We start from the raw sequence: 18,703 nt of genomic DNA, 5'->3' as shown, positions 1-18,703 counted from the left end.
AACACAAAATTCTTTAATTCCCTAATAATTTCTGTGATGGGAAATTATAATTCAACTGAAGCACTGGCAGACAGAGCTGGCTTTTATAGAACATTATCTTTAAATGATAATAAGCATCAGCATACAATCCCTTTGCTATTCAAATTGTCTACATTCATTTACTGCTTAATTCAGCTCTGCTAAGCATCATTATTCAAAATTCTACTTTAGGAAATGGAGAAACCAAACCCAGTTACTATAATAATCTGAATTTCCTCCATTATATTTCCCACAATTTTTTTATGTTAGTAATTTTTTCCAAAGGTGAAATGTCGATGACACTGATTTAGCAGCCTGTATTTGCTAGAGCTGGTCTTTTTTCAGAGCCCCTAACTCATCAGTTTAAAAGTTCAAGGGGGTGTTAGTCTTAATATTTGCAGCAATGAAATGCAATGTTCCTGCACGTTTTTTCTTTTCCTCTTTTCAGGTTTGCTTATTTTTGTGTTTATTTTCTCATGGTTTCAAAACTTATTCTACCAAATTCTCAAGTCTGGAATTATTTTCTATCACTGCAGTCATTGAAGCATAGTATAGTTTTGTTTGCCATCCGGAACATCCTCCAGTTCTACTCAGAGGGGAAGAAGAGGAGAAGAAAGGGGTAGCAGGTGCTGAAGTTCTATTCACAAGGGCACTGACCCTCGGCAGGGGCGTGACAGGGCTTTAAAATAGGATTAGACACCGAAACAAGAAAAAGGTCACACTTGACATTTCCACTGGAAATACCAATGCAAATAGAGCTGATCCTAGGGACATTTTTCACACACACATACACACACACACACACACACACACACACACACACACACACGAAATTTTGAGTTGGTTTAAGAGAAAAATGATAAATTTCAATGAATTGTTTTTTTAAAAGCTTAAACAAGCAACTATAGGAAATAGAGCACAATAATAGCAACAGACATGCATCAAAAATTCACGAGAAATGTTTTCTGTTGTTTGTTATTTTTAAGAGTTCATTCCTTATTTTGTCATAAGAAAACCAAGGATGGAGTTGATGGGGGAAGTGACATAAAGATCTGGACATGTTGATTTTCATATATATATAAATTCTCATTATTTTTAAAAACTTAGTCCCTAATCATTGTCATCCCCATTTCTACTTGCAAATTGTCCCATCTGTCTCCTGAATAATAATAGAATAATGATAACATTTTATCTCCCAATTTTTCATTTCATATTAAAGTAGCTGGCCAGGTGCAGTGGCTCACACTTGTAATCCCAACATTTTGGGAGGCCAAGGCTGGAGAATTTCTTGAGCCCAGGAGTTCAAGACCAACCTAGCCAAAGAAGTGAGACCCTGTCTCTACAAAAAAAAATTAAAAAGCCAGGCACTGTGGTGTACACCTTGGTCACAGCTACTCAGGAGGCTGAGGAGGGAGGATCGCTTGATCTTGGCAGGTCAAGGCTGCAGCAAGCCATGATTGTGCCACTGAACTCCAGCCTGGGCAACAGACCAAAACCCTGTCTCAAAAAAAATAAAAATTAAAAATTAAAGGAGCTGACCAAATCATCTGATACCAAAGTAAAATTTGGAGGCACCTAGAAGAGGAAATCTGTTACAAGCTGCTTCAATATCCACCAGTACCTCTTGAAGATTTCCACATCATCCACCAAAAAGGAGACTGCCCGTGAACCCACTGCATGATTCTAAAAATTCATGAGCCTTCCAGCTCCAAAATTTTGCGCCTTCATTCGCACAACTGAGACATGTATGTCTATTAACAACATTCCCAAAGTAAGCCAGACCAACACAGGTTTATTCCCAAAACAAAGAATTCTTAGAGGAGTAAATAAATTCTAGAAGTGTGCATGTATACAGTTATTCAAAGAAGTCCAAGAAAAACATATCTGCTGTGTAGATTCCAATTTTAATATATTAGACATATATAAAGGGAAGTTCATCTATAAACAAATTGTTTGTTAAGATTCTTGGCCATGCACAGTGGCTCACGCCTGTAATCCCAGCACTTTGGGAGGCCAAGGCGGGTGGATCACAAGGTCAGGAGATCGAGACCATCCTGGCTAACACGGTGAAACCCCATCTCTACTAAAAATACAAAAAATTAGCCGGGCGTGGCGGCGCCTGTAGTCCCAGCTACTCAGGAGGCTGAGGCAGGAGAATAACATGAATCTGGGAGGCGGAGCTTGTAGTGAGCCGAGATCACGCCACTGCACTCCAGCCTGGGCAACTGAGTGAGACTCCGTCTCAAAAAAAAAAAAAAAAAAAAAAAAAAAGATTGTTGAACGTTTGACTATGGAAAAAATAAAAATCACAATCTACCCTAGAGAAGCTAAAACTCTAAGTGAAGAACTGTCCTGAAATGGTATGGTGGGACATGAGGTTTGAGGTAGGGGCAGTAGATTCTACTTCACTCTCGTCCAGTGACTACAGGTTTTAAAACTGCCTACCATATTGAAATGACGTAATTTGCAGTATTTTATTAATCACAAGTCAACCAAGTTGTCAGAGTGTCTGGTATAAGATTACTTTGAGTTTTAACCAAAATCAAAAGTAGAGAAAAATAAAAAAGCAACCCTCCCCTGGGGAAATATATGATTCCATTAAGTTATTTGAAATTATTGCAACACATTCAAAGACCCTCATAAATACCTAAGTAAGCACCTAGGGACCGTATATCTCAAACTGATAGAGCTTCTATAAACAGAAGCAACAACCACAAAGTTTGGCTGCACTGAGCCTAGAACATGCTTCACCACATTCCATTCTCACAAATTAAGTGTAATATAGTCATGCATTGCCTTATAACAGGGTTATGTCCGGAAAGACGTGTCATGAGACTGTTTTGTTGTTGCATAAACATCAAAGTGTTCTTATGAAAACCTAGAGGGTGTACGCCCTACTACACACCTAGGCTACTGCTCCTAGGCTACACACCCGTACAGCATATTACTGTACTGAAGACTGTAGGCAGCTGTAACACAATGGTATTTGTGTATCTAAATGTAACTAAATACAGAAAAGGTACAGTAAAAATAAATATAAAAGTATACAATGTTTTTAAAAAAGCAAAACAAAAAAACAGGCTGGGTGCCGTGGTGGCTCACACCTGTAATCCCAGCACTTTGGGGGGCTGAGGTGGGCAGATCACGAGGTCAGGAGATCGAGACCATCCTGGCTAACATGGTGAAACCCCGTCTCTACTAAAAATACAAAAAAGTTAGCTGGGTGTGGTGGCGTGCACCTGTAGTCCCAGCTACTCAAGAGGCTGAGGCAGGGGAATCACTTGAACCGGGAGGCGGAGCTTGCAGTGAGCCGAGATCTCGCCACCGCACTCCAGCCTGGCGATAGAGCGAGACTCCGTCTCAAAAAAAAAAAAAAAGCCTAAAATGGTACACTTGGCCAGGTGGCTCATGCTTATAATCCCACAACTTTGGGAGGCCAAGGCAAGTGGATCTCTTGAGCTAAGATGAAACTTACCAAAGTTGAGGAATTCCAGTCCAGCCCGGGCAACATGGTGAAACCCCACCTCTACAAAAAATACAAAAATTAGCCAGCCATGATGGCACCTATAATCCCAGCTACCCGAGAGGCTGCTGAGGTGGGAAGGTTTGAGCCTGAGAGGCAGAGGTTGCAGTGAGCCGAGCTCATGTCATTGCACTCCAGCCTGCCTCAAAAAAAAAAAAAAAAAAAATAGATACACTTGTATAGGGCAGTTACCATGAATGGAACTTGCAGGACTGGAAGTTGCTGTGAGTGAGTCAGTGAGTGGTGAGTGAATGGGAAGGCCTAGGACATTACTGTACACTACTGTAGACTTTACAAACACTGTACACTTAGGCCACACTAAATTTATTTAAATTTTTTTTCTTTAATAATAAATTAACCTTAGCTTACCATAACTTTTTTACTTTATAAACTTTTTAACTTATTAAAATTTCTGATTTTTTTGTAATGACACTTAGCTTAAAACACAAACATATTGTACAGTTGCATAAAATATTTTCTTTCTATCCTTATTCTATAATATTTTTTTCTATTAAGATTTTTTTCCTTTTTAAACTTTTTTGTCAAAAATGAAGACACAAACATACACATTAGCCTAGGCCTACACAGGAACAAGGTCATCGATATCACTATTTTCCACCTCCACATGCTGTTCCACTGGAAGGTCTTCAGGGGCAATAACACACATGGAGCTGTCATCTCCTATGATAACAATGCCTTCTTCTGGAATACCACCTGAAGGACCTGCCTGAGGCTCTTCTTGAGGAGGTGTCACTCTTTTCAGAAATACATCCATGGTGGTTTGTTTGGTTTGTTTCTTTTTTCATGACAGATTTGCTTGTAAACAGATAATGATGCACCATGAACATTCTTCTCTATGAATGAAAACCTTCCGGCATTGGGGGTCTATACTTTCAAATGCTTTAAGGAGTTTGTTGAAGTCTGCAAAAGCTTCTGCTAAAGCCTTCACTGTGAATTTTCATGTGGGTTCTTCTTTTTCTTCTCCTGCAGTTTTCTTTTCTCTTGCCTCTTCTTCAGCTATGGGTTCCCGCTCCATCACAACCTTATGTATGGGACCACCATCATATATGTGGTCCCACCTTGAAATGTCATTATGCAGCACGTGGCTGATATCTAAATTGTTCCTTTATCCTTAATGAAATCCAAGAACTTGTAAAGGAAAATATCTTTTATTAAAGATCAGTTTTAAGGTCATAGTTGCTATCTTTTTAACTACATGATATCCAGATTCTATGGATATTAACTGTAATGGACACCAGGAAGAAACTGAGAAATTGACTTTAGATTAAACTGAACTTTGGTAAGTTTCATCTTAGCTGCCATTATTGAGATTTACCAGTCTGGAAAAAGAATTTGTGTAAATTACCTTTAAAAATATTCTAATAGCAATAACTAATTTTGGATATTTGCCAAAATAATCTCACCTAAGTATTTATGTGACTATTATCTCTGGGACCACTTCAGTGTTTAGCTGAAGACACAATATTTAACTGAAATGTGAGTCGAGAACTCTTGATAATCATATTATACAATGCAGTTAAAGCAAAAATTCATAATTATATGATTATCATTTCTTTTTCTTAACTGAAGCGCTATAGGACTTTATGAGAAAATGTAACACATGTCTTGGGAGATAAGGTGAAAAAAACAGAAAAAGAAAGATCATAGCACTTAATCACAGCCCTTAAATTACAAGGAAAGGGAAAGGAATATTCCTTTCACTTTTTTTTAAGACGGAGTTTTGCTCTGCTGCACAGGCTGGAGTGCAGTGGCGCGATCTCAGCTCACTGCAACCTCTGCTTCCTGGGTTCAAGCGATTCTCCTGCCTCAGCGTCCTGAGTAGCTGGGATTACAGGCACATGCCACCACACCCAGCTAATTTTGGCATTTTTAGTCGAGACGGGGTTTTACCATGTTGGCCAGGCTGGTCTGAAACTCCTGACCTCATGTGATTGGTCTGCCTCAGCTTCCCAAAGCACTGGGATTACAGGCATGAGCCACCATGCCCAGCCATATTTTTAACTTTTAAATATAATGTTCAATTGTTTTTCCAATTATAAAAGCAAAACATGCTGAATATGTAAAATTTGAAAAATACAAAACTTAAAATCCCAATTATCTATATAATAACCACTTTTTCAGTGCTTTTACCGTGCATATGTGCACATATAGAAATAAATAAATATACTCATTTTTCAAGGGGGTTATACTATTTCTATAATTGTGCATCCTACTTGCTTCCCATACACTTTCCAGTCCATCTCTGATCATTCCTCTGGGAGGAGAAATTACTGAGTTAAAGTATATAAACATTTTTAGTGTTTTGCTACCAAAAGTGCAATTGCTTTCCAAAAGTATTATCTATGTATATTGCCTCATTTCTTACTAATAATGCCTATTAGATATTTTATACTTAGATACATATAATGTATAGCTATCATATATCTATATATTTTAAAGGCATAATTTTTGCTTTAATCTGAATCTGTTTAATTACTATTGAGACTGAAATATTGTATTGGTTTCATAGTCATGGTTTTCTTATTGATCTATAATGTCCCTTTATATTCTTTTTATAACTAACATTGTGACAGTATGTTTTTTGCAAATATTTTTCCTATTGCATCATTTTACTTATGCTTTTTAAACAAAATTTCCGCTATAATTTATTCCATTGCATTTACTACGTTGCTTTCGTGCTTAAAAAGTTCATCCTTTGCTGGGCAAGGTGGCTCACATTTGTAATCCCAACACTTTGGGAGGCCACGGCAGGAGGATGGTTTAAGCCTAGAAGTTCAAGATAGCCTGGGCAACATAGGGAGACCCTAGCTCTTCAAATAATTTTTTAAAATTAGGTGGATGTGGTGGTGCGCACCTGTGGTCCCAGCTACTCAGGAGGCTGAGACAAGAAGATTGCCTGAGCCTGGGAGACTGAGGCTGCAGTGAGTCATGATTGTGCCACTGCATTTCAGCCTGGGCAACAGAGCAAGACAAGACCCAATCTCAAAAAAGGAAAAGAAAAGAAAAGAAAGTTCATCCCCATCTCAAAATTAAACACATACATTTTTCCTCTGGAATTTTTATAATTTTAATCTAATATTTATTACACTGTATAGTAAAAGAATGAAACTATTTTTTTCTCCAATTACTTGGTCAGGTCTCTCAACCAACTTGTACTGTAGCCAAGGCTTTTTCATTTTTTATTTTTTTCTGAGATGGAGTTTCGCTCTTGTCACCCAGGCTGGAGTGTAATGGCGTGATCCCGGCTCACTGCAACCTCAGCCTCCTGAGTTGAAGCGATTCTCCTGCCTCAGCCTCCCAAGTAGCTGAGATTACAGGCGCCTGCCACCGTGCCTGGCTAATTTTTGTATTTTTAGTAGAGACGGAGTTTCACCATCTTGGTCAGGCTGGTCTTGAACTCCTGACCCTCAGGTGATCCACCCACCTCGGCCTCCCAAAGTGCTGGAATTACGGGTGTGAGCCACCGCACCTGGACTCCAAGGCTTTTTTTTTTTTAAATTATGAACTATCATTATAAATATGAAGAACTTTTTCAGAGCTCTCTACTTTACTATTGGCTTATTTATTCTTATTTCAATACCAAACAGTTTAAGTTTTGTCCCTCCTCTTTGGAGAATTACAAAGTCATTAGTCACTCTTTTAAAAAAAAAATAAGTCATGACATTTTCACATGTTTAGTCTTCTAGACAAACTTTGGAATAATTTGGTCAAGTTCCTAAAGGAAACTATGTTGGCACTGTGATTAGGAATGCATTAGATCTATAAACTAATTTGGAAATGACTGTCAATTTCATCATATTCATTCTTTCAGTCCATAAGTAAAGTACATCTTTATGTTTCTCTAACATTCTAGAAAATATTTTTATTATTATTATTGATTAAATCTTTTCCCCTAGTATATCTCCTTGGTGGTTATTGCTGCAAAATAGAAAGTCTATTGATTTTTGATTGATTCATTACCTGGCCACTTTATGAAAATTTCCTAAATTAAATATTTCTAAGTTGATTCTCTGTATTTTTCTAAATATAAAAAATTATTATTATTATTATTATTATTATTTATTTATTTATTTATTTTGAGATGGAGTCTCGCTCTGTTGCCCAGGCTGGAGTGCAGTGGCGTGATCTCAGCTCACTGCAACCTCTGCCTCCCAGGTTCATGCCATTCTCCTGCCTCAGCCTCCCAAGTAGCTGGGACTACAGGCACCCGCCACCACGCCCGACTAATTTTTTGTATATTTTAGTAGAGATGGGGTTTCACCATGTTAGCCAGGATGGTCTCGATCTCTTGCCCTTGTGATCTGCTTGCCTTGGCCTCCCAAAGTGCTGGGATTACAGGCATGAGCCACTGTGCCCGGCCTATAAGAAATTATTATTTTTTGTTTTTTGAGACAGTCTCGCCCCATCGCCCAGGCTGGAGTACAGTGGCACGATCTTAACTCACTGCAACCTCCACCTCCTGGGTTCAAGCAATTCTCATGCCTCAGCCTCCCAAGTAGCTGGGATTACAGGCACGCACCACCACGCCTGGCTAATTTTTTGTGTTTTTAGTAGAGACACGGTTTTGCCATGTTGCCCAGGCTGGTCTCAAGCTCCTGAGCTCAGGCAATCCGCCCACATTAGCCTCCCAAAGTGCTGGGATCATTGGCATAAGCCACTGCGCCCAGCCAGAAATTATTCTTATTTCTTATAATAATAACTAATATAATTATTATAAGAATTATTATCATAAATAATAATTTGGCCTTTTCCTTTTCTATATACTTCCCACTTCTACTTCAGACGAAATAATGCTAAATAGTGAGTTATGGATGCAATCCTTATCTTATTCCTGATTTTCTTCCCAGTGGTTTATTGTTAAACTCAATCTTGATTTTAAGTTAGGATGGATTTTCTTCATCATTTAGGGTTTCTGACAGATTCAGGACCAAAACTCAGAAAAGTCATTATGTGGTGTTAAACAGTATTCATTCTATGATGGTATCCAACCTCACTGTTTGCTTTATATCAGGCCTAGAAATCTGATTTTAAAAACTAAACCTTTTATATAATTGAGGCTAACCGTATACAAATATACTTGAAGGACTCGATTGGGAGGAGGAAAAGTTAAACAACAGAAACTCAATTTCAGGGAGAGACAGTAGGCGCCCTGAGATTAAAGAAACTCGGCCAGGCACGGTGGCTCATGTCCATAATCCCTGCACTTCGGGAAGCTGAGGCGGGCAGATCACCTGAGGTCAGGAGATTGAGACCAGCCTAACCAACGTGGTGAAACCACACCTCTACTAAAAATACAACAATTAGCCGGGCGTGGTGGCGTGTGCCTGTAATCCCAGCTACTTGGGAGGCTGAGGCAGGAGAGTCATTTGAATCCAGGAGGCAGAGGTTGCAGTGAGCAGAGATGGCGCCACTGCACTCTGGCCCGAGCAACAGACTGAGACTCCGTCTCAAAAAAAAAAGGAAACTTACAAAGAGGAAGCATGGGGGCTGAATTTAATCACAGTCTCTGAGGAAAAGGAATCGTGGTTCCACCACAAAATAAAACTATTCTCGAATAAAGTATTTATTATAGTTCATTTATTTTCTTTCTTGTTTATAACAAAAGCAATTTAAGATTATGAATATGCCTCATTATATAGCTTTGTTCATATACCATCATCCTGATAGCAGTTTTGTTTCTTTTTCTAATAATTGGTAAATTTTTCATTTTCATTTTACCTAGAAGTTAAAGCATTTCATGAATTGTCAAACACACTATTTTGCACATTTTGCAACTCTGAAGTTGAGATGCATCTGAAAATCAAAGGTGTATCCATTTCACAGATAATGGTATTTATTGCCATTACAATTAATCCTTTTTTCTCTCTCTCTTTTTTTGAGGCAGGGTCTCACTCTGTTGCCCAGACTGGAGTGCAGTGATGCAATCTCGGCTTCTCCTGGGCTCAAACAATCCTTCCACTTCAGCCTTCCCCATAGCTGGGACTACAGGCACACACCACCACATCCGGCTAACTTTGCATTTATTGTAGAGACAGTGTTTCACCATGTTGCCCAGGCTGTTCTCAGAACTGCTAGGCTCAAGTAATCTACCCACCTCAACCTCCCAGAGTGCTGAAATTACAGGTGTGAGCCACCACACCCAGGCAATCATTTGTTTCAGGTTTTGTATTTCATTTTTATTTTATGGCATTGAGGTTAGACAATCTGGTCTATTCAGCTTCTACTTGGGAAGAACTTAATGAGATTCTCTTTTCTCAATGTAATCAATTTTTGAAAATATTTCACAAGCATATAAAAAGTGTGTTCTCTGGATTATAAAAAGTTCAACAATTAACTGTAAACTCAACTGAATTACATGCAAAATTTCCATGTCTATATATTACCTACTTGATTTGTCAAAAGCTCAAAAAAGGTGTATTATATTCCATAATAATTTATTTGTGTCCACTGCTCTATGCATTTCCAGTATTTTTTACTTTATATTGAGTTTGACTCCTATTATTATAATACCTATATGATTCAGTTTATGCAGGTTTATAGATTCTTTTTCCATAGCACAAGCAGTACTTTTTATCAATGTAAAATGACCCCAAATGACAATTTGATTCCTTATTTTGTTCTATAAGTTTTGTGGTGTTTGTAAATTCCTCCCAGATTCTGGCAATAGGATGGCTATTAGTCTTATTTTTCAGTATTGCTAAAGAGATTTCATTTTATTTTGGGCCTCTGGGTACATGTTTTTCATGAAAATTTAGAAGAGGCTAAGTCAAATTTAATTTGAAACAGAAGCCATCCCAGAACAAAAATATGCAGAATGCCTACAATCTACCAATCTCTGTGCTGAGTACTTTACAAACATTAGCTTATTTAAACATCTCAGTAACTTCATTAGATGGACAGGTGTGCGTCTAACATCTGCAGGCGGGAGCCACTGCACAAATGGAGGTCCCGTTCCCACACCCAGCGCTGTCCAGTGCCACGGGCATCTCGCACACAGGAGTGAACGCTGTAGCGCAGCTCTACTCCATCTAATTTCCATCCTCGTTTGCTGACCCCTTCTCTCAGTGGCACCATTATGGCACCATGGCCCACCCTGTGAAGACAAACCTGAGAAACCGTCCTATACTGGCCCTGAAAGTAGGCCCTGCTGTTTGGGTCCAAAATTCTGGATTCCAGAATCCCCAGAACATGGGGAGGCACAGGCCTTGGGAGGATGGGCCATATCTCCTTGGACTTGCAGGCTCCCAGCCCCATAGGAAAGATGAAGTCAGAGAAGGAGAGGCACAGGGTCCTCTAAAGCAGGGAGGGGCAGCGTACCAGGATAAGGCCTGGTTGCCTAGGTCTAAGGGCGATACTGGAAGTAGATTGTGTCCCCTGCCAGTGTTAGAGACCTGCCTCATTGAACCTGTATTTGTCCAATCCTAAGCCCATTCTTTCTAACTTTAGTACTTTAATTTATGTGGATTATAGAGGTACAATGGTTTCAAACAATGGGCTATAGTATTCTGAAAAGGACTTTGAGCTTTCTGAAGTTAAAAAAAAGAAGATATAGAAAGCAGTTCTCCTCCTTATACTGGTTGCCTTATTTTGCTGAGGAAGGAAACTGAGCTACCAAATCTACTGTTATTAAATTTACACTTATTTACCTTCATTCAGATGTCCTCTTATGAACTTAGATTTTAGGTGGACTCAGAGAAGTGTCCCGATTGCCTTTTGTGTCAGAAAGCAACACTGGAAGTAAGTACACAAGGTGCTGCACTGCCAGGCAATGCCTTCTTGTCCATCTTCACGGTGCCTAGGAGGAACTGGGATTCCTTGTCCCAGGGGCCAATTTCTCAAACCAAAAAAAAAAAAAAAAAAAAAGATTCTAAATAGGTTTGCCTCCTGCCTCCCACAAGGGAGCCTGGCACACAGCTAATGGGCTCCAGCAGGACCCTCAGAGCCTGAAAGATGTACCATAATTTCCCTTTTGTGACTAACAGCAGTTCCCTGGTGCGTCACACAGCATTTTACATGTAGCGATGAATGGTTCATTAGCTCATTCCTCATCCTCTAAGCTGTGTGTAAGCTGGATTCCTTCTTTAATGTGTTCATTTAACTTTTCTTCTTTTTTCCTCAATTTTTCTTTCAGTTTCATTTGGATGCCTTTAAAAAAAAAAAGTCATTCTATACTTTTGCCATTCTAAAGTCACCACAATCTCTCCATTCTCATTGTTTAATAAGGCCATTTTCCTTCTTGTGAGTCTCTCCCCTTCAATTATTCACAACACTCTCCTCTAGGATGATGTTTGTCACTATCAGCTGGCCTGACCTCACTGTGGTCATCTTTTTCACTCCATCTGCCTTGTGACTGAAAAACACTGTAACACCTAAATTACATTATAAATTATAGGTGGAGACAATTGAAGATTGTGATATAGGCTAGAAGTAAGCTTTTGTTTGTTTTAGCTTAGATGGTCGTGGAGGGCTGGATGGGCTTATGATGTGTAGTTAAATCAAACATCCAAGAATGCATAACAACAACTGCAAAGACTGAAATAGAAACTCCAACAGACCAGCCCACCTCTGAGGAGAGCCAGAGAAATGAAGGGATCAGAGAGAATGGAGGAGGATGAAAATACCAGTGAAAGAGTTGCTTCTGTTTATGTCTACTCACCAGATATACAAATTACTAATGATGAGCAACACTACAAGCAAATCTTTTAATCATGCCTTTTTCTAGCTACCAGTGATGACAGCAGCATTGGCAAGTCTCCCAGAATGGCACATGTGTGAGTTCCTCTATCTAATAGTAGGTAGTGTGGATATCAAATACTATCTGATGTAGCAAAACGTCTTTTAATTTAGGAAATTATCATTTAATCAGACACAGTTTGTTCCATTCTGAATGGTTTTATTTTGTTCTTGGTTGACTTCATGGATTAGAATAACCCAGGACATCAAAACCTAACCCATGATAAGATTTAGAATTGCCTGCTCTTAAGGATCTTCAAAAAAGTTTCACCTACTTTGAATGTACCTACTTTGAAAATTTAAAACAAAGGAAAATTAAAATTAAGTATTCAAAGTAAATATATATAAAAATTCTTTCCTACAGTTACTTTCATCTGAGTTTTTTCCCACTGAACTATACATGGATTCTTTAATTTTTTTTTTTAATTTAGGAGAGTTTAGTAATTATGAACTATGAATTTTTTCTTCCTTTTTAAAAAAAGTAATTATAATTCAAAAGAATCAGGAAAAAATCCACCAGCAAATAGAACTGAAATATGTTCTAAAAGATTAATGTTACTTCTCCAACATGTTTAACTATTAATGTGATATACAGTTTAAATTAATTTATTTCGCCTCTAAATTTTGAATATTTTAAAATTACTCTTTGTTCACTATAACTAATAGTAGCCGCTGGCATTTCCTTCTCCAAACATCACTAAAGTTCCAGCGATTCAGACAAGGCTTTTTTCTCCATTTGAAAATACCAAAACTATTTGCTCCCTGAGACAGGGGATATTGTCTCACTCATTATCTGTCTCTAGTACCACCTAACTCAAAGTGGATGGTCAATAAATATTTTTTGAAATCAAATGAAAATTTTTTTGAAGACAGGGTACTGCTCTGTCACCCAGGCTGGAGTGCAGTGGTGTCATCATGGCTCACTGCAGTCTCAATCTCCTGGGCTCAACTGATCCTCCCACCTCAGCCCCCCTAGTAGCTGGGACCACAGGTGTGCACCACCATGCCGAGCTAATTTAAAAATTCTTTTGTAGTCACTGTATTGCCCAGGCTGGTCTCAAATTCCTGAGCTCAAGCCATCCTCTCGCTTTGGTCTCCCAAAGTATTGGGATTACAGGAGTGAGCCATGACCAGGCCAAATGAAATTTAAAATCAACTTTAAGCTTTCAAAATTTGCCACTTGTGAATAGCAGACTAAAAAAACAAAAATAAAACTTCATTCTCCCTGTGACAACGGAAACCCAAATACCTAGCATCACCAAAATATATTAACATCTTAAATACCTAATTTATTATTTAAGGCATAACTCAGATACCGAAGGAATATAGTGTTGTGGTAAAAATAAAATCTTAATAATTTAGGCCAATAAAGGAGCCTACCAGTTTGACTAAGTACAATGGTGCATTATTTTACTACAGTACTGTTGTTCTAATTTATTCAGCATCTACATATGCAGACCTTAAAGGTGTTTTAATATATAGCAAGTGTAACTTCCTAACTTTTCGAGTTTGGTTGATTTGGATATATCTTTAAAGGTCATTGGTTTAGTGAATAAAATAGTATCTCATTTATCTAGTAGTATCAGAAATAAGATATTTCAATTTTATATATTTTGAGAGAACTCTTTCTAAATCTAAATCTAAAGTAAGCTACACACTTCCCTACCTTGTTAAGGAAAGTGAACATAATTTAATTTTCCTGATGACTCAGAGATTTCCTCATGAGCCTCCATCCCTACACAATTTCACTACAATGGCTGCAGGACCCAGAGCAGGTAGACTGTTTTTCCCTTACATAACACCATGTATGTATGTGATATTACACAGTTCACAGAACTGTTATGAACACATCAGTGCATTTAATTTGTATTAAGTGGTTCCAGACTGCCATACTTTTTAGTTTCTTCAGCAGTTTTTCTACGTTCTAATTTGCTTTTAGGTTGTTTGGCAGTCACTGCTTGCAGCTAACAGTGCCTCCTTTGGGTTCCTCCCTACAGATTTCTAATTATCAGTCTCCAGTTTTATATAACTTGAAATAGGAGATAGGCAGATGTGTTAAAACTGTCTCTAAAATAGGCTGGGCATAGTGGCCCATGCCTATAATCCCAGAACTTTGGGAGGATAAGGAGGGAGGATCACTTGAGGCCAAGAGTTTGAGAACAGCCTGGGCAACCCAGCAAGACCCCATCTCTATAAAACAATAAAATTACCCAGGTGTGGTGGCATGGCCTTGTAGATCCAGCTACTCAGAAGCTGAGGCAGGAAAATTCCTTGAGCCCAGGAATTTGAGGCTGCAGTGAGCTATGGTCTCATCACTGCACTCTAGCCTGGACCACAGAGTAAGACCCTGTCTCTAAAACAAACAAACAAACAAAATTATCTCTAAGTGAACTTAGAGTTGAAGTGAAGCTTTGGGAAATTCTATAAATATTAATGTTCATAAGCCATGGCACATGGATTTTCTGATAGCCCTTTAGTCTTCACAAAGCCAGTATTCTTAAAGCTATTAATCATATTCCATCCATCCATCCAAATAATAGTTACATACAGAGTGCCTCCCAGAGTCAGAAACTAATATATAACAGGATTACAATGATTAATAAAACAAATATGGTCATTACCCTAATGGAATGTACAATTTAGGAGAGAGAAAGGCAATAAACAAGTGAACAAGCAAATAAACACTTAACTGCAACCGTGGTATGTATGTTCTCATTGTGATCATAGCAACCACAAATCCCCAACATGATCACTGTAGTATAATTACCTTCTATTTATACTGCTTAGTACTTCGTGGCATTTTCATGTTAACCACAAAAGTTAGGAAGTAAAAGCCTTGACAAACAGGAAACTAAGATTCAGAGAACTTTACAAGGTCAGTGGTCCAACCAGAGCTTGAACAAAGTAAATCTGATTCCCCCAACCCCCATCTTGTGTTCTTTCCATTCGATGAAAGGACATAGCTTGGAACAAGCTCCATAGAGGAGCTATCTTTCCTTCACTATCCCTAGGTTTTATCACCTACAAAGCCCACCGCAATCTTTTGAGGCTGGTTCATTAACAATTTGACAAGTTTGTGTTCGTTCTTTAAAAATTCTACCTCTATCCAGCAAATTATTGAATACCCTTAGCAAAGTCACTCAATGAACAATGATAGTGGTAAGAATAGGTTCTCATGGGAGATAAATTTTCATTTCAGGGATGTTTTCTTTCAGTCACCAGTAAAATATCTGAGCAGCACCATCTTGCAGAGCTAGATACAAGGCACTCAGAGGGGCAAGGCAAGGAAGACATTTTAATGATTTTAATTAAGAAGGTAGTGAATTTTAGTCATGAATACCACAAAGGAGGGGTAGCAGAGGAAAACGACAAAGGACAAGGACCAGGACTTGGAAGTCATCAGCATTAACAGGTTATAGAAAGTACAGTGCTCAAGAAAGACCCCTGTGAATGTGTGAGCTGAGTTCTATAAAGAGGCAGAGACCCTGGTGCTGGTAAGACCAGAGTCACATGTCTGAAGACCAAGAGATCTGAGATTGTGCCAGCAAAAGAATTTCAAGAACTTCAGAGAGCTGCATTTCAGTCAAGGGAATTAAACTCAAATTTTAGGGTGGCATGGGTGAAATTAAATATTAGTAAATATTGGCAAATATAATAATTCAACAAATTTCTTGTTTATTTAATGACAAAACAAATATCCAGTTAACTGACTGAAGACAACCATTGCCATATGATAGTTTACCATGGCTTTATTTATTATTATTATTTTGAGACGGAGTTTCACTCCTCTACCTATTGGGTTCAAGTGATTCTCCTACCTCAGCCTCCCAAGCAGCTAGGATTACAGGAAAGTGCCACCACGCCCAGCTAATTTTGTTGTTTTAGTAAAGATGGGGTTTTGCCATGTTGGCCAGGCTGGTCTCGAACTCCTGACCTCAGGTGATCCACCCGTCTCAGCCTCCAAAAGCACTGGGATTACAGGTGTGAGCCACCACACCCAATCAACTTTCAATAAATTTTTAAGAAAATATTTTAATGTTCTTCCTAATTAAAAGAATCTGACCAGGCGCTGTGGCTGTAATGTAATCCCAACTCTTTGGCATGTCAAGGCGAGCGGATCACTTGAGGCCAAGAGTTTGAGACCAGCCTGGCCAACACAGTGAAACTCCTTCTCTACCAAAAATACAAAAATTAGCCAAGCGTGCTGGCACGTGCCTGTAATCTCAGCTGCTCCAGGGGTTGAGGCAGGAGAATTTCTTGAACCCAGGAGGCAGGAGTGACGGTGAGCCGAGATCACGCAACTGTACTCCAGCCTGGGAGAAAGAGCAAGACTGTCTCCAAAAGAAAAAAAAAATCTACTTTGGCTTACTCTAATTATCTTTTGTGATTATATACATAATAATCATCAAATTGGTTTTGTGACCTTTTATTACGATGCCTCTGTGCTCTCTTTAAGATTAACCTCATCAGTAATTTACTATTATATTATGTTTTTCAGTGAAAGAATAATTTGATGTTTTGTATTTACATATCATTCCCTATAAAAGTGAAAAGTAGACATTGCTATCTTAAGTATGCGAAAAATTAGCTTCCTAGGCATGACAAGAAAAGAATATATTTTCATTTTTAACATATATTTAAACTTTATATAGCATTGCTATACTAATATGCTAATAAAAAGCTAACGTTTGTTGACTTGAGCATCACAACTACATAGTTTTTTGTTTGTATGTTTGTTGTCTTTTTTGTTGGTGGTGGTGGTGGTCAGAAATATGATATAATACATCCAACTAACTGCTTTAACAACCAAGTAAATTAGGGGAAGGTTTTTAGCCCCTTTTGGAAATGATCAACAGAAGAATCTTGGTCTCCAGAGTCCTATCTCTACTCTTTTTTAGTTCATATATAAGCTAAATTCTTCTAATAAAAAATTTACTATTCTATATTCCCATGAGATAAAAAGAGAAGCATTTTCAGAAAGGAGGAGTTTAAGGAAAACAAAGTTGGGCTCAGTAGCTCCCTGCACTTTGAGAGGCCAAGGCGGGAGGATTGCTTGAGCTCAGGAGTTCAAGACCACGCCTGGGCAACATAGTGAGAACTCGTCTCTATAAAAAATAAAATTCTCTACAAAAAATAAAACTCATCTGTACAAAAAATAAAATTAGTCAGGTGTGGTGGTGTATGCCTATAGTCCCAGCTACTTGGGAGGCTGAGGCAGAAGGATTGCTTGAGCTGGGGAGACTGAGGCTGTAGTGGGCTGAAATCAGACCACTGCACCACTCCAGCCTGGGTGACAGGGAAAGACCCTGTCTCAAAAAAAAAAAAAAAAAAAAAAAAAAAAGAAGGGAGGGGAAGGGGGGGGAGGGGAGAGGAGGGAAAGGGAGGGGAGGGGCACTGCTATGACCCAGTCTCCTATTGTCTGTAAGCCACAAAGATAAACAGATTCAATATTTTCATTGCTACCCACCCAAAAGCCCCAAAGGAGATTTCCAGTGTCCTCCCTCGTCATCCATGCAGGCTGACCGATTCTCAAAACAGTCCCAAAGCTAAGGACTCCCTTGTTTGAAAAAAAAAAAAAAAAAAGTGGAAGAAGAACTCCGAACCATTTTGGCATTTTTCCAAAACTCAGTTGCTACCACTCAAATTAACACCACACCCCTACAGAGACATAAAGAAGCATGCCCCTGCTAACAGGAAGATGGATTGAAACCAAATGAAATCTATCAACACTTGAATGGCATGTTTTCATTTCACTCAGTGATCTCTCAACATTGATCTTCCCTTGATCACTTCCCAATTTCCTAGGCTCAACCAGGGAAACCCACTAAATAGCAAGTTATCTGGCAAATTCTTTACCTTCTCGGTTAGTATAATTGATCAACAATATCCATTGCTCTTTTAAAATACATGGATGTAGATGTGTATATATATATATATATATATATATATACACACACATATATACACATATATATACACATATATATACACATATATATATACACACATATATGTATCACTGTATTTTTTTTTTTTTTTTGAGACGGAGTTTTGCTCTTGTCACCCAGGCTGGAGTGTAATGGCTCATTGCAACCTCCACTTCCCAGGTTCAAGTTATTCTCCTGCCTCAGCCTCCCAAGCAGCTGGGATTACAGGTGCCTGCCACCACACCTGGCTAATTTTTGTATTTTTAGTAGAGACGGGGTTTCACCATGTTGCTTGGCCAGGCTGGTCTCGAACTCCCGACCTCAGGTGATCCACTTGCCTTGGCCTCCCAAAGTGCTGGGATTACAGGCAAGAGCCACCGTGCCTGGCCTATCACTGTATTCTCAAAATTATTTTTAGAAAATTTGGCATGTTTCATGTTGATTTTTTTGAGAGAAATATAGTTAACTAGTAAAGCACAAA

At 38.6% G+C, this 18,703-nt stretch overlaps 1 long non-coding RNA gene across 1 annotated transcript in view; it reads right to left on the bottom strand.

The window, feature by feature from the left end:
• The window catches only part of LOC134761297 (uncharacterized), a 420,137-nt gene extending 405,413 nt beyond the window's left edge, over positions 1–14,724 (bottom strand). The window contains exons 1-2 of the long non-coding RNA XR_010139778.1: positions 14,506–14,724; positions 11,209–11,707 (exon numbers count right to left, since the gene is read on the bottom strand). This is a non-coding gene — a long non-coding RNA (uncharacterized LOC134761297). The remainder of the gene's footprint in view (positions 1–11,208; positions 11,708–14,505) is intronic.
• Between the last annotated feature and the right edge of the window lie 3,979 nt (positions 14,725–18,703).

The sequence above is a fragment of the Pongo abelii genome, chromosome 3, assembly GCF_028885655.2.
Source record: "Pongo abelii isolate AG06213 chromosome 3, NHGRI_mPonAbe1-v2.0_pri, whole genome shotgun sequence".
In the NCBI taxonomy this organism is placed as follows: domain Eukaryota; kingdom Metazoa; phylum Chordata; class Mammalia; order Primates; family Hominidae; genus Pongo; species Pongo abelii.
Note: the sequence above shows the minus strand (reverse complement) of the source record. Positions and strands in the feature narration are given on the sequence as shown.